Source organism: Myiozetetes cayanensis, unplaced genomic scaffold (genome assembly GCF_022539395.1).
Source record: "Myiozetetes cayanensis isolate MyiCay16 unplaced genomic scaffold, myiCay2020 scf24, whole genome shotgun sequence".
In the NCBI taxonomy this organism is placed as follows: Eukaryota; Metazoa; Chordata; class Aves; order Passeriformes; family Tyrannidae; genus Myiozetetes; species Myiozetetes cayanensis.
In genome coordinates, this window is record NW_026087456.1 from 1,547,136 (window position 1) to 1,563,971 (window position 16,836).

Genomic DNA, 16,836 nt, shown 5'->3' on the forward strand with positions numbered 1-16,836 from the left:
CAGGCATTAACAACAGATACATTATCTTGGCATTCTGGAGATGGACATCAAATAAAATTGGCAGAGATACAGAATTACAGTGGATAAAGTGAGGCATCCGTAGCAGAACTGTCTGAACAGGAAACCATTGAAGATTTTTCTGTCAAGCCCATCTGGATATCTCTAAAGACCTCTAACTTATCTAAAAGACACATTTTAAAATGCTTTAATACTAATAGAAAAGATAATAAAAATAAACTCTTCATTAAAAATAAACATAAAGCCCTTGATAAACAGTGCTAGAATCTGTGGAATATACTTTGACTGACATCATTCAATTTAGCAAATCTCTGAAATGAAAAGTAAATGAAAGTAGGTGGATTGAAGAAAGAGAGTTGAATCAGATGCATGACAAAGAAAAGATCAGGGCAAGTACTAACAGAAGATAAACAAAAACCAGGAAGAGTAGTAGCTGACAGTTTCTCAATCACTGTGAGAAAAGTCCAAATCTCCACTATAGTATAAGAGATTTGCCTTAAAATCAATCATAAAACCAAAATCAACCAAACCAACCCAACCCTACAAGCTAATAAAGGACACACGTCCCTCCTCCATGTTCTTTTTTTCAGGAAAAGTGACTACAAAACATTCTGCTTGCAACCAGAACCATGTTTTTTTTCTGAAGATAAAATAACTTTTCATTCATTTAAATGAGACTTTCAGAGATGCCATGGAAAGCGGTAGTGATTTTGTACTAATCACTTTGATTTCGGTAGCAAGGCTTTACCAACCTTATATTGTGGTACTTCTATGCTAACAGTATATATTTTCCTGCCTGTCTTGTTTTGTACATTTTGCCTGATTATAAGTTGACTGATTATATGTTTGGTTCTCATGTTACAAGATACATAAATATGCGTGTGATTTACAGTATTGCAGGGTCTTTGTGTAATGCAAAGATTTTTGTTTGCATCCAATGAGTTGCAACAAAATTTTTGGCTTGGCAAGAATACCACTCTTGTTATACTGCAGTATATTGAAGTCTTCTAACACATCACATCTGGGTAAATGGGTAAAAGCTACATTGGTCAAGAGAGTGACTGAATATCCCCACACTAAGGTGGTAGTCTGACAATTACTGTAACAAACAGCAGAAACATATTAATTGTGTTAATTTAAAATAGAGATTATTTCTCAAATTACATGAAGGGCATATGGTATCTTATTTATAAAATGGAAAGAAATCCCTTAATCTTTCAATTTATATCTAGATATTCATAAAAGGGAAAAAAATGAAAGAAAACAAAACCATAAATTCCAAAGCATTTAGAAAACTATCTTGTATGTTCTTCAGTATGGCCTGAACTTAGCCTGATGAGACAATATAATTGAGGTGTATTCATGTAATATTTGTGGTACAAATTACTGTAAATAAGATGTAGGAGGATACTCTAGACCATATTCAGAATTCATAGAATTACATTTACTATATGGATTTTTATTAATCCACACTGTCTTATTATGTGGCCCTAAAAATAATTAGAAGACATTTTTTAGATTATTTGCATTTTGGAGGAAGATAATTGAAAATAAACTATGCAATTTTCATCAACTATGCAAATCAGAAAAATGTGTTCTTTGTTTAACTTTTCATTTAACTTGATGCAAACAGTCAACAGTGAAATTGGAAAAGTTCAAAAATTGTGATTAAAATGAAAATTCAAATTAGACTTTTTAATCAGCACTTAAAGATCTTCCAAATACTTGACTAATAATAAATGAGGTTTTATTAAGTACCATGGTAATTAGATAGTAATCTTTTGTTACTATATTGGAATTTTTAAAAAGATACATCATAAAAACTGTAAAATTATTTGCCTTAAATTATACTTCCATATTTTTCTACTGTGATCTTAGCTGTGCATGTACTTTGGCATACAGACTTGGCAAAATACATAAAAGTTTCTGTCCTCTTCCATATTGAGAAAAAACAGCATCCAGCCAAAATACCCAAATCGGGGGGAAACTAAATTACTAGTGTGTTATTTTGAAAAATCTTAAGCACCCAGATCAGCTACCCTGAGTTTCATAGCTGCCTGTGGTTCCTCTTCTGATTTATGCAGAAAGTGCATGTACTGAGTGGTTTTCAGACTTGGGCTGCATTCCTGAATGCTTCCACATAGATTACAGTGTGTCGGTGTGGCTTTTGGTGCTTACATTACGGCACTTGACTTTTCTGTAGTTGTAATTCTTACTCATCTTTCAAAAATGTTAAGGATGAGGTGGAAACTTGTTCTTTTCCTTTCCAGAATGTGCAAGCTCAAGGCAAGATTCAGGTGACCTCCTGCTTTTCTTTGTCGATGTCTCTGTCCCTGTTAGCACTATATAATCATGTCAGGTTATTAAAACAGAAATGAAAGGTCTGAGTTTTCACTGAAAAAACAGACTTAAGTGGTAAGTAGTTAAGTTTTCTGAATAATGATAATTTTGGAGTATTTTCTAAGTGAATAAACTGGATTCAGTATTGCTGCAACAGTATGCTTAGTATATTTTCACAGGGACAGAAGTTAAGAAAAGTTCAAAAAATCAGCAGTATTTTAAATGTACTTAACACATGATATTGTTTTCCTTTAAATTATTATTTTTAAAGAAGTTAAAATTAGAGAGGGGGAATCAGTTTTTTAGTCTCTTCTCTTATTTCTGTGAAGGCAATCACATCTTCCATCAATCTGCCCAGAACTTAGAGGAAAGTGCAGAGGTGATGGGAGTACAGAAACCCTTCTTGGAAAGCACATGATGAATGAATGATCTCAGGAAACCGTTCAGTTTGTAAAGAGGCAGTTTAGATTTTTAAGTGTGAATGTGTCCTGGTTTGTGGGTTTTTTTCAGTTTAATTTTACAAGACTATCTTTACAGGCATGTTTTGTTACCCAGAGTGCATGTACATGAAGAGATGACTGCTGGTGTAGGAGATCCTTACTAAAGAAGGCGGTGTTTACAAGCAAACTGAAGCAACAGAGGTTTAGGATGGTGATAGAACTCACGCCACTGGGAACACAAAATTTTCAAGGAAAAAAAATTAAAACTTTCAGGACTCAGGAAATGTGGATGCAAGAACTAACTCTGGTTATTAAAGATAAGAAAAAGAAGGTTTGGTTTTTTTTTCTTTTTAATGTGTGAGTTATTTTTCTAAGCAATCTCAGGAGGAGGGAAAAAGTGGAGGATGAGAAGAAATGGAGATAACAGTGCCAGGAATAAAGCCTGACATGTTGAAAAAGCTGATAAATTTTGTTAATTAGTACTGTTATTGAAAGCAGCCTAAGAGTGGCATTTTTTCTAAAATGGTTTTGGAGTTTGTTTGGAGGTTTTTGTTTGTTTCGGTTTGGTTTTTTTATCTGTTGCTTTTTTTCTGAGCAACTCATTAAAAAATTAGATACTATAAAATTCAAAATTTAAGACAATCTGATTTTTCATTTCTAGTTTTGATGGAGAACAGAGTTCACAGTTCTCAAGAAATGTAACTGTTTATTTTAATTCTTTGAATTTATACCACTGTTTTGAAAGAACTTCCAACACTCAAATGATAGGTAACTACATGAAGAACAGATAAACATGAAAAGCAACAACCCCATTACAGTTTTTGTTGAACAGACTTATATTGGACAATGCAATTACCAAACCAAACTGGGTAGGTTGATTAACTACAATTATAACAGTCAGGAGCCAGCAGTTATCAAATTAATATAGCCAGTCATAGCATAACAAGATTAAATCAGCTGATAGTCAATTCATACGAACTCCAGTCTCAAGAATATACTCAATGTAAGGCACAAACCAAGTGTAGTGAGTAGGGCAATTTCAAAATAATCTCCAAATAGTTTATCCATTAATTCCTAAAGGGAATGCCAAACGATGATTCCCTTACTAAATACTTGACTACTGCCGTGTAAAAAGAAAAAGGAATTAATACAGATCTATCTTGCTAATATTTTTCATTCAACTCTGCTAAAAATGTTGTGTCTTGCCAATTTTTTTGGCTTAGATTTGGGGAAATATTGTGGTTTTGATTTTGTATAAAATTCATGCTAAGTTCAGGTGTGCAGAGGAATGCATCCATTCATAATTCTGAAGAAATTCAGCAAAGTATAATTGGTATTGTAGTTGTTTGAAAGGTGTGAAGTTCTTTCCAATATCAACTTTATATAGTATATTTAGAATCAGATGTCATCAGATCCAAGGTTTTCTTTTGGTGACACAACTTTGAGGGATTTGGTCTTCATGAATCTCAAAGTTTGGCTTTGAATGCCTTGATTTTCATCTCTCTACAAAATCATCTTCAGGAAGCAGAAGGCATTGTTCTAGAGCTAGATAGAGAAGCAGCAATGTGATGAAGCAGAAATTTATCCACTCTAAATACTTGCTGAGGTACCAGATAATATGAATATTTGAGTGTTGTTTGTCATGACAACTATATGTGCCAAGATGCAGTCCAGCAAATTATGACAACATCTCCACAGATAATGAAGTTTATTGGACCTGCTAAAACCAAACAGGAATCTACCTTTGACATATGATTTGGGGTTTGGACCCTGAGAGCCTTCAAGCATACTCCTAGAGCAAGTAATTCAAAAGAAAGTCAGCAGTGTAAAGCGATTGTCAATTATCTCTCGAGGTTCTTCTGAAAAACACATGAGTTTGCAGGATTAGTTTAGCCAGAGATTTTTAAATAAGCAATTAAAAACTATAAATGAGAATTTCCCATTTTAATGAATTTCAGTGCTGCATAAGAGCCAAGGCATGAGAGCCTAAGAGCAAAACCCAGTATCTTGCAGTGCTTTCCAGTGAAGCACCAGCAGATCCAAGAGTGGGATGTACTGACAGAGGAGGAGTTGCTGGCTGCGGGATTTTGGAACAGCACAGTTGCACTGATTCATCTTTGGGCACAAGCTGAGTGTGAGAGCCTGGATCCAAGGTATTAATACTATGAAGCAGCCACTGCTGAATAAACCCTCATGATCACAGTGTGCTTTATTTAGATTCCAGCCTGTGATGTGAAAATAAAGCTTTGCCTGCCTAGGATTGTCACTACTGGTGGCAGCTACACTACACAGGGTATACCTTCCTGAGCACAGCACAGATGGCACTGTGGAACAAGAGAGTAAGTCTATCAGCATGCTACATTACCTTTGCATCTGGGAGGCTCCAGGCAATCCAGCAAGTCACTGAAGAGGAGCAGGTGCTGCAGGCAGGAAAACAGTGCATGCTCTGAGGATGGCCAGTACCCAGTGACACAGGAGGTTACACCTATTGCACCATGAGGACTGTGCAAAATACATGCATTTGATTACTTACTTACATTTATTAATGTTTAATTATTTTATTTTAATTTATTTTTAGTTTGTCTAAAAATTTCTTTCAGTAGAAAGATTTAAGGGCTGACGTCATGAAATAATCACGTGCTTAAAAAGTCCAGGCAAGAACAGTCAACTGAGAGAATTATAAAGCAATGTGTATTGCACAGTGACAGTAGTGACAGGCAAGACAAACAAGCTTTAGAGACAGATATGTGCAATCCCACTCTTAATCTACTGAAAGGTTTGGAACCCAAGGGCCATGCTCCACAGAGGATGGGAACTTAATAGTCAGGACATTATTAATTTAGATCATAGAGTCAGACTTTCTGAGGAAACTTAGTCAAGCTTAAGTTACTAAAACTAAAGTTACGTTTTCCCAAGCATTGTAGATCTGATGTGCTGTGATTAGCAAATAGTCACAGCAAAAGGCCATGGATTTCAAAAGGTCAGAGCCAAGAGGAATTTTGAATTCAGGGAGTTTTTTAAGTTACAGGCTACCCAGTAAAGAAGAGATTTTTTTAGTAATACACCCAGCAAACTAATGGTCAAGGTAGGAAAAAAAAAGGAAACCTCCTTTACCCCTGTACCTGGAATCACCAGACCAACAAAGGCACTTTCAGCTGTAATCGGTGTAAGTCACTGCATATCCCAAATTCTTCTTCTGTGTATTTAATTCTCTTGTTACCTTTATCATAAATAGAGAGTATTGTAAAAGTACAGGGGTTTGGCTCAAGTGATTTCTGAAAACTAGAGATGGAGTTGTGATTAGAAATAGAACTGGCTGCAGGTGACTTCCCCAAGGCCCCGTCAGTACTGAAGGGAGCAAATTTCATGAGATAACACACTTAAGCATCAATTTTTAATGTTCTCTGGTTTATTTGGGAGTAGTATTAAAGAGTTCTGCAGAGAAGCCTGTACTTAGAAGTGAAGGAAGAGGTCTTCTGTACTTTTCTTGCCCATTGCTCCTTTGGCACTGGGAGAGGAAAGCCACACAATAAAATTCTGGAAGTTTCAGAATACTTCTCTTGTTGTTCAATATAGATAGGAAAAAATTTCAAAGCATTTTTCCCTGTTTTTTAGGCAGATAACAGGGAGCTATATTATTAATAATTTTGCTACCATGAGATGTAAATCTGAACCTTTAGGCTCCTTTTGCATTGCAGCTCAAAGAAAAAGGGAGAAAAAATCCACAAAAAACAAACTCTAAAAAACCAATTCATGAATACTTAATGAATGAGCAAACATTTGCATCATATAAATATTTTCTTTCTCCTCGTCAGTATTCAGGGGCTGTATTGCCATCTGGCAAAGGTTTCAGTTGACTAACGCTGAAGCAATAAATTAATACAGTAAAAGATGCTACCAACGGCTTTAAACCAATTAAAATGCCGGAAGCGGACTATGTGTGTTAAAATGTCATGTCATGATCCTGCAGCAGAGAACCAAAGAACTGTAATAATGCAAGTGTGAAAGAACAAAGATTGTAGAATTCAAGGGTATTGCTTGGTGTGAGCCTTATGGCATGCACAAATATTCTCATAATTCAAAACGGCGCATAGTCTGACCCATGTGAGGGTGGACACCAGTTTTTGGATAGAACAGAGTTTGTCTCATGCTTTTGTAGCCTTTAATTTGGATCCAAAAAACCAACCAAACAACAAAAAAAAAGGGTAAGTGAAGTGAGTATTTTAGCTTTTCTATGACCATCCAAAAGCTTAATGGAAAAACGATTGAGAAAACCCTCAAGTTACAAAGGGTTTCGCTGCTGGGAGACAAAGAACAGCAAAAAGGTACACTGGAGGACAAGGACTAAGCAGCAACTGCTTTTGTGGGTCTGTCTTTCCAGGGCTTAGACTGCAGGACCCAGGCTCCACAGGATCCCCCATCCAGAGTTACCTCCTCAAGCACAGGGCAGCTGCAACCACTCTTCAAAGGAACTGATCAGAGCTTACTGCTCTCTTTTGAAGGGTCTGCTTTCCTCCAATTCTTTATGGAGACTGTAAAGGTGGATGCTGTGCTTGGGAGTTTGAGACTTTCCTTACAAAAACACCCCATGGCCTGACTCCTTTCGTGGGGAAAAATGTCACTGGATTTGCAAGCTGAATGGAAAGCTCTTGTAGCAGTGATGCAAAGTGATGCCATAACCTCTCCTGAAACAAGTTAAAGAATTTTATGGAACTTTTTAGGGATTTTTTTTTTCCTTTAAAACAGGACAGAATAATTTAAAACAGTCTGGCAAAAGGATGTTATCAAAGATCTTTCTTAAGGTTTCCAAGGCAGGAAATACCTCTTGGTCCATTCAAGACAGGTAAGAAGCCCATTCCCAAGCCTGTCAGTTTGGTAGACCACTTTTGTACAAAAAAGAAAGGAAACAAAATAGAAGAAACATTCCATATCCTTCCAAAATGACAGTATAAAAATCTAAAAACATTTTTCAGTAAGTACCACTTCTTAGCTTTCTACAGATATTTATGAAGGTAGCAATAGTGTGCCTGTGTTGCTAGAAAATATTTAACACTGTTAATGTCCTTCACAAATACATAGTGAAATATGTATTTGTACACTTGTACAAGTCAGACATCCTCAGCTTTCATTTATGTTTTAAAATGTTTTGCAGTTTAATGAGGTTTTTTTAATTGCTCATAAAGCCTTATCTATATTTTACTAAGTTATTTTTATGTTTTATATTAAAAATTAAATAAACAAAAAATAAAAAGCTTTAAGAGCTCCAAATATATTTACTGAATGAAAATGCCATTTTCATTTGAACTATAAGATATGATTTAATGTCTATCATAATTAATTCAAAATGCTCATAGTACAGGAATGTTGTGGGGAGAATGCTAAGCAGATTCCTCAAGCACCCTTGATTATATAGAATCATATAACATAAATATAAGTAGAGGAGTTTTCCAGATGAAAGTAAAGTTTTTATTGGAAACCAACCATTTTTCATAAAGATTACAAGGTAAATTTATTTTCTTCTGTATGTGATGCAAGACCTCTGAGAATTAACTTACAGCTGCCCATCACAACCTTTCCCCATATTTCTGTTTTTCAGGGATCTTTTAAAAATAACTTCTAATGGACTATTGTATATCAGGGAAAGAAAAGCAAAGCAGTAACCAGGAATTGAGTTTTGTTTTCACCACCCTGATCTTCATTATCACTAAGGAACATCATATTGCACCTAAACAATCTGCCTCCATTATGCAAAAGTAGGTTCCCACAGTTGAAGAAGATTTTAAGGGCTTTAAACAAAATTATTTTAGTAATGTGGTGACATGCCTCCACAGAACTGTGTACTCTGATAGTTCTGTGTTTCCTTTGACAGAGCAGGAAAACTGATATTAAATTGTTTCCTTCCATAAACAGAAAAAAGCCCACATTTTGAATTATCTAGATCAAATTTTGATCTGTTAGGTGATATATGAGGTGATTAACTATTATAAGTTATATATAGTCTTATTTTTCAATAATTCCCAGAAAGAGCAGTGTCTTCAATATTTGTGCTAGTATTATGCTAACAACAGCAAGCAAAGGTAAACTGCAAAAGATAAAGCAATTTGCTTCCAAACTACCTTTTATTTTGTCCATTATTTCTAATCTAGTTTCAGAGCTAACTTGAAAATCGAGGAGAGTGGTGGAAACAGCCCTCTGCCCTGACCACCTGGACTCCTCACACATACATTCCAGAAAATAAACCTTCTGCTTTATTTAGTCCTAGGAAGTAGCTCAAACTTAGTGAGAATTTTTTTTTTTTCATCTACATTCAGATTTAGGTGTTTTGAAGCTTGGATGTTGTGTAGCATCCTTCTACCTCAAACAGGGTGCCAGCATGGCCAGCAATGAGTAACAGCCTGGACATCCAGGAGTTTCTACAGCACTGTTTTTTATTGGAAAGGGCAAAACATGCAACAGAATAACATCAATCTTTACATTCAGAAACCAGGGATCTTCTGGGGAATTGAATTAGAATAAACAATTTGAGAGTATATCCAGTGCCCTTGCAGAGCATATTATAGCTGCAGTAAACCACTTAGCTGACATGTTTAAGCTCTTTTTTCTTATTTGAATAATGTAGTGCTACTATTAATGTTTAAAACACAGATAATTCTTGTGTCCCTTCCCTGTTGATGTATTTTAATGAACTAATGCCAGCTGAGTGGGATGAGTCATTGGCTTAGTGACCTATGTTCAAAATAACACTCAAGATTTAGAGTAATTTTGCCTAAAATTATACAGGGCAGACACAATGTCCAGGGAAGGTTCTGTTTAAAATAGAGATGGAGATACTATACCCAAACCAGATGGACAAGATGATTGAATAGATCATTTGTAGGTATGATTGTTATTGCTACTGCTCTCCTTGAGCTTTAACATGAGCAGAAAACCTTTTTGTTGGTTCCAGGCCCTTTGCAAACTGCTGCCATGGTAATTTCACTTCAGTGATTCCAAACCCAACTTCAATTATATAAGCAAAAGAAGACCAGGAGAATTAGGAAATGCAAATTGATGCATTCAGTCATAGTCATCTTTATATTTGCAGTCTGCACATAAAGTGTTATAACATTAAAAACACCCCAAACCCTTCTTGTTTTGAAACTAAAACATTAGCACTGTACAAATTAGTAGAAGTATCAGTGCAGCAGTTCACACAGATGTAGAATGTAATTCAGAGTTTGCCTCGTTATATTCATCCCCAAACTTACTTTGATAGTCAGAGAAACATGCAAACTGAACTTCTGAATTATTAATTCTGGTTGAACTTCTGAGTTATTAGAGCTAAGATGCTGTCTTCATTTTATCATTTTTGTTCCAAAATTATTATCCCAAATAAACCCTAATGGAGTTGTTATTGGCAGCACATTGTACATCCCCAGCATGATTCTTCCACAAAAAAAGAGACAAGAATTTTCAGCAGTTGTAAGATAGTGACTTTGGGAGGTTCATTAAGACTTCACAATACTGAGAATTAGAAGAGAAACAAAGATTGGGAACTCGAAGGCTTACCCCAAAGTATTTAATTTTTTTTCCCTTAAAATTTAATAACATGAGAATATATTTTCAGTTGGCATTTCCTGCATTCTACAGAAGCCAAGAATATAGAACTAGAAAGGGGTAAAATTTGTCAATATTCTTTTCAGTGAATTTAGTGAATTATTTCCCCACTGAACTTTAGTGTCTAAATCAAAAGCATTTTAAATCTCAGCCCACACAGAGAAAAAACTTTTAGTATAAATATTACATAACTGAATATTTTCCAAATTCCTGAATTTTACCTTTCCCTGTTTTAGTTTCCTTATGCAAATACCCTGTTTGTGAAATAACAGTCCTGAGTGTGAAATAACAACTCAATATGCAGAATAGTTCAAAATATATATTAATATACCAAAACCCCATTTTCTCAAGGTGAAATCTAAAATTCAGTTGTCTTATTTAATACTGCTATAACTTCATTTACTATTTTTTATCCCTATTTGTTTCTCATATAAAATTACACGCTGCTTAGAATATTTTGTGAAATATTTTTTACTATATAAATCAATAATAATATTCTAGGCTACAATTGCAATTGCAGTGCTAATATTAACTGCTGCTTAATCAGTTGATCAAATAACTTTTTGGTATGGTATTATCAAATATTTCAGCTTTTGAGGCACTGTGCTTACTGTCAAAATACACAGAATTTGTAACTGCATTAAGAAATATTGACTTAACACCTAAAAGTGTTTCTTATTGAAGTCACTTGTCTCCTGTGGAAATACACCTTTAAAACTTGTGGAATATGGAGAAGACTATTTTGGGGCAAGTTGAAAAAGCAGACTACAGAACATCATATATGCCTCAGACAGCATGGGGACCTGAGTAGAATGTCCTACTGGGATGGAATCCTTCCTGTGAAAAAGTGTACAGTTGCATAGGAGAATATTATTAAGTTCCCTGACCAGTGATCCTCAGATATAGGTCTTCAAACTCAACTTTGTTTGGTGCCATGGGGCTGTCTACCTGTTTCTTGATGGTGTCTTCCTTCATTAAGGTTTTTTTACAAATATTTTTCAGGGAAAATAATTGTTAACATTTTCCCACTAATCCTCCGGTAATTTTTCATGTGAGATGAGTCTTAGCCAACCAATGGCACTCCATGCCATACCACACATGCTGTGTCACACTGCAATGTGGATGATCCCATTGCCTCTTGTTCACTGTCAGCTTGAGTTACTTGAGTAAACATCAGTGTTGTGAGAAGCATGGAACAGTACCCCAACCATATTTTGTTGCATAGAGAATTCTTTCCTCAATATTCTCATCCTCAATGTTGAAAAATCACATAATAAGATAAAAATAAACATATATTCTAGGTCCTGTATACCTCAACTTCTATCTATTTGCTAATTACCTTAGTCTCAGTCATTTGAACTAAAGAGAATGATAAATGTTAACACCACAGTTTGACCTCACAGGGAATGAAAAAAGTTGATGATAAACATCCTGGCAAAACTCGAGAAAGCTGAACTACTGCAGAGCAACAAATTTGTTTGTAATTTTTTTAGCAGAAACTGTGATTTAGATATATGCTCCTGGCAAAATCCCAGCCACAGAAACATCTTGGGCCATCCTGACAGGTATTTATTATTTTGTTTTACAGCTATGTAGGAGAATCTAGATTTTTAGTCAAAGGGGAGACTACTGTATCATTAGTCCCTCTGTTCCTCCTCTGAGTGTTACATGGGAAGGAGTGTTGCATGCAAGATTTTCTTCAAAGAAGCTACAAAATGGTTTCTTCTATAAAATTAATTTTTTTCAAAAGTTTTACCAGGCTTGACATTGTCTGTTTTTGCTAAACATGAGAGACATGTGTTTCCTCTTAAGCCATCTGAAGAAAACACGAGTGAGCGTGCTGACTTAAAGGGAGTCATCATTTTGGTTTTTTTCTTGTGGCTTCACTGCTCCCCTCCACACTCTCTCCCCCCCCTCCTTTGTTTTGTCACATCTGAGGAGATTTGTGGAAGGAAAGTGTAAAGTGATTTTCTCAGTTTCCTAGGCTTCAGGCTGATTAGACATGTTGAGGTGCACTTTGGCTCTGTGACAGTGCTTGACAAAACTGGTAGAGCTGGTGATTCCCTTGAGGGACATTTTTAGTACATAACTCTTAAATAAGAAAACATCTGCTTTTTTCTTACTATTTTTCTGCCTTTTCTTATTTTACCTCTCAAAATGAAAGATGCCAGAGACTGTTGAAAATAGTTTTACTTTCCCCCTGGCATAAAATAATAAGTCTTTTAAAAAGACTGTTAAACTGTTGTTGAGGTTCATCATAGAGGCAGATGGGTCAGAAAAAACATTATCAAAGAATTGATAATAGCACACATAATTTTCTTTCTTTCTTTCTTTCTTTCTTTCTTTCTTTCTTTCTTTCTTTCTTTCTTTCTTTCTTTCTTTTTCTTTCTTTCTTTCTCTCTTTCTCTCTTTCTTTCTTTCTTTCTTTCTTTCTTTCTTTCTTTCTTTCTTTCCTTCTTTTCTTTCTTTCTTTCTCTTTCTTTCCTCTTTAATTTTTTTTTAATTATTTTCCAGATTTTGTCATGAGTGTTCACAGAGCAAATTAATCAAGCTGTTTATTTTATATGTGATATAAGAGCAATTCTAAGGTCTTGTCTGAGCATCCACTACAAGCAAACATAACAAAATTTCTTTGTGTATTACTGGTCTCGATAGTTTTCATAGGTCAGTCATAAATTACCACCTTCAGAGGTCACACAATTACCTTTCAAAACAACATTAAAATAAAGTCTCACTAAAGTCAAAGGAGCAAATTATCCCAAGTCACTTGGGATTAATGCATTCACACACAGATAACAGATACTGATAGAAAAAAGCTTGCTAAAATATTAATAATCTGGGAAACTCAAGGTTTGCCTTACTATGTATCCAAAAGGACTCAAAATATTACATTTACCACTGTCATTTAATTATTTATGGGTGTAGTACAGATAGAGATAACTGAAAATTTTACTAGAATTTGTGTGACATCTTCTCTAACTTGGCTTAATTTCTTGGGATATTTCCAACAAGAAATGTCACAGGCTGTATCATGTCTTACACCTTGGATGCTTTTTTACTCCATGCTGAAAGAGAATATGGAGCTGGCGTCCCTGGCACGGCTGACTTTGAGACATGAAGCTCTCATTTCACTGGTGGCAAGGTCCAATGATCCCATTTCCCTGAAAACACAGCACAAGCTGATAGGCAATCACACTATATAAGAGCTATGGCAGAAGGCAAAACATCGTTGCAATATTCTAACCCTCGTGTGTTCAAGTTCCACAGGAACCTATTATGCTACAAAGGTTTTCAGGAACTCTATAAAAAGCTTTTATTTCATGTTTTCACAGCGTGCAGTTAAGGAAATTACTGGCTGCTACAGGAAGAGAGAAGAGATATGTCCAAAAAAAGTATTGTAGAATCACAGGAGAGAGATTTAAGGCATTTAAAAAATCTAACAATTTTGAATCGATAATAGTTGTGTTCTGTCCCATACAGCTGAGGAACATTTTGAATATTTTATTGTTTAAAGTTTTGAAATTGATGGTTTTGATCAAAAATGTAGCATTGATTTCCAGTGCTGAGTTATTTCTTGGTACCATCAAGAGTTATTAAGGAGAAACTCGCTGTGAATTGTTTGACAGGAAGATTTCTAGAAGTCCATTTTCAGAGCACAAATTGCCTATTCCCTCTGTTTGGGAGGTTTCAGGGCTTCTACACTCTCCTCGTAAAGAAGCTGCTGAAACAAAAATTACTTTTTTTCCACTTAGATGCATTCAAAGCCTTGCTATCAGTTTTTATTAAAAATGTGAAATGAATTTTCAGCAGAGCTTTGACAGTTACATTGTTAATGTGCCTTCAGGCATATAATTAGTAGGAGACTTTAATCTTTTATATTCCATACTTTGATCAGAGCAAATAAGCTCAGAGAAGCTATAAAGTATTGACCAGCATCTTTGATAAAAGAAAGTTGTAAGCACCACTTGAAGATCCTTTCATAAACTGGAATGCACATCATTGTTTCTACATATAATAGACAGTATGTTCTCTTATTGTTGTTATTATTGGTATATCAATCTATCCCATAGAACTGGGATTTTTTTCTTCCTCTCCCCATGGTTTTTTTGACAAAACTTATGATATTAGTCAATATTTATGGAAAAAATCCTTGAAAACTGCTTTCTGTAGCAGTAAATAAATAAATCTATTGACAATTCCATGTGAAATGATTTAACCCATCATTAAGAAAATGGGTCTGGTTAATTGATGTTAGTTGGGGAAGTAATCACATTTTTTCTTACGGAACATCCAAAATTTTCCAGGTGCTTGGAGTTATGAAACATTAAAAAAAATAAAATAAAATATTTTTTTTCTGCTGAAATAGAATAAGTAAATCAATTCATCAGAAATAAAAATATTCACCTCATAGTTAATCTATTTAAAAAAACAAGAAACTTGAAAAGATGTGCTGATTTAAAGTCTTTCTGTTTTTTAAAAAGAAATAAGAATGACTTCTTCTGATTCTTCTTGCTCTCAGAAAGAAAGAAGGAGGGGAAAGATCACATATTGTTTAGTCTGTTTTATACTGGTAGTTCCTGTGGTTTGTGAAGACTCTTGGTGCTCCACTTCTGCCCCCAGTGCACCCCCAGTGAGTCTCCATCCACCCCTGGTGAGCAGCCTTTCAATTTAGGCAGCTGGGGTGAAGAAATCAAAATCACATATTTCCAGCTGTTTTCTCTTGTTTTTCAGCATGAGAGAGCTGTTGGGCCCAGCCTCAAGAGAGAAGGCAAGCTTAATCAGAAATTCTAATGATCACATTCTGTTAATTTTTTTCTTGTTTCATCTATTTCCATAATGAAAATGAAAATGCCTTTTTGTCCCCAAATTTTGCAAAATTAATTTGGTGTATTTGTGACTTGTGATTCATATCATACTAATGACTAATCCCCAAAGGAGAATTCTGTTGGGAAAATACATATGTTCAGTAGATAGTACCTTAAACACATGACCACATATTAAGAAAAAAATATGACCCCAAAGTAAACTTGTTGCTAAATTCAGGAAAAAGAAAAGAGAAAAACAAACAATTTCATTCATTGCATGTTGCACTCAGTTGTTTCAAAGACAGCAGACTATATTTAGCATTCAAAAGAATATCCATAAATAATTCTATATCATCTTTGAGAAATAATAAATTTATGTCTTTTAATTATTTCTTATATAAACAAACTAAAATATAAAAACATTTTAAAGAGTTCATTATGCTGCCTCTAAATTATGAAACTCATTATTCCAATCTCCCTTCACCAAACTCGAATCCAGAACTTACATTTTATCTCAAACTGTTTTCTCATCCCTTTCCAGAATCAAACCACTGTAAGGTAACAGGAAGAAATAATTCAACATCAGGAAACCTTTTCAAATTCCTCCATCTTTACTTCCTATAGGGCAGATCACTTCTTCTACAGTTTGAAATGACAATATTGACATTTTAGTCTTGGGGGTAAAGGAAATCTGACAGACAGTGCTTTGAGGTTATTTATTTCAAATTTTTCCAAAATAAGATAGTAACAGTTTCTCCTGTCAAATATCAAAATCATTTAGACTAAGTATTCCTGAAGAGGACATGCACATATCACATAAAGGACTAAACAAAATAGTGGATTTAATGTGATTTTAACTAATTTGCCTGTCTCTAGACAATTTCTCCATAATTTTCTCTTTCCAAGGCTTTGCTCTTCATTTAGTTAGATTTGCTTGTTCATAAACAAGTTCTCTGTGCAAATACAAAAATTAATTACTTTGCAATCTTTGTTCTAAATTATTCTTTCATGGGTAACTTGTGTTGATTTATTCACCAAAACACAGTTCATTTGATAGCTAATATATATTGATCTGGGTTATCAAAAAAAAATGTACTATAACAAAAAATAATCTTTCTAAGCACAAGTTTGATGATTTCTCTCAAAAAGAAACATTTAATCTGAGGATTGTGATAGAAGTATGTTACGTATTTTTTTTTCCTTTTAATGGTAATAAAAATCAGATAATCATAGTTTAATGTGCAACTTGGATACAAGAGCAGGGCACTGTAGTGATGAAAAATGAGGGAGTTAAAACTCATAGGGGCTATTTTAAATAATAACAGTTTGTCATTCTTTATTTTTTCCACATGACAAATTCAAGACTGTATTTTCATTAAAAATGCAATACTTTACACACTACTTAGTACCTTTTATATTTAATCAGCACACTGAAAGAGATAGTAGTCTGTCAGGAAAAAAAAAAAGTAACCATAAACTTGTATGATTGAAGACTGCACCATAATGCTTATTTTCCAAGAGCTCATTTAGTAGTTTTTTTTTTTTAGTAGTTTTTCTCTCAAATATCTAAAAAGCATCTGAATAATATTTTGTATTTGAAATTTGAGATTCCATTTGCACATGAGGTACTGAGCCAA

The 16,836-nt window shown here is 34.5% G+C and overlaps 1 long non-coding RNA gene across 1 annotated transcript in view; it reads left to right on the plus strand.

The window, feature by feature from the left end:
- The window catches only part of LOC126642713 (uncharacterized), a 38,928-nt gene that overhangs the window by 19,469 nt on the left and 2,623 nt on the right, over window positions 1–16,836 (plus strand). The window lies entirely within an intron of this gene.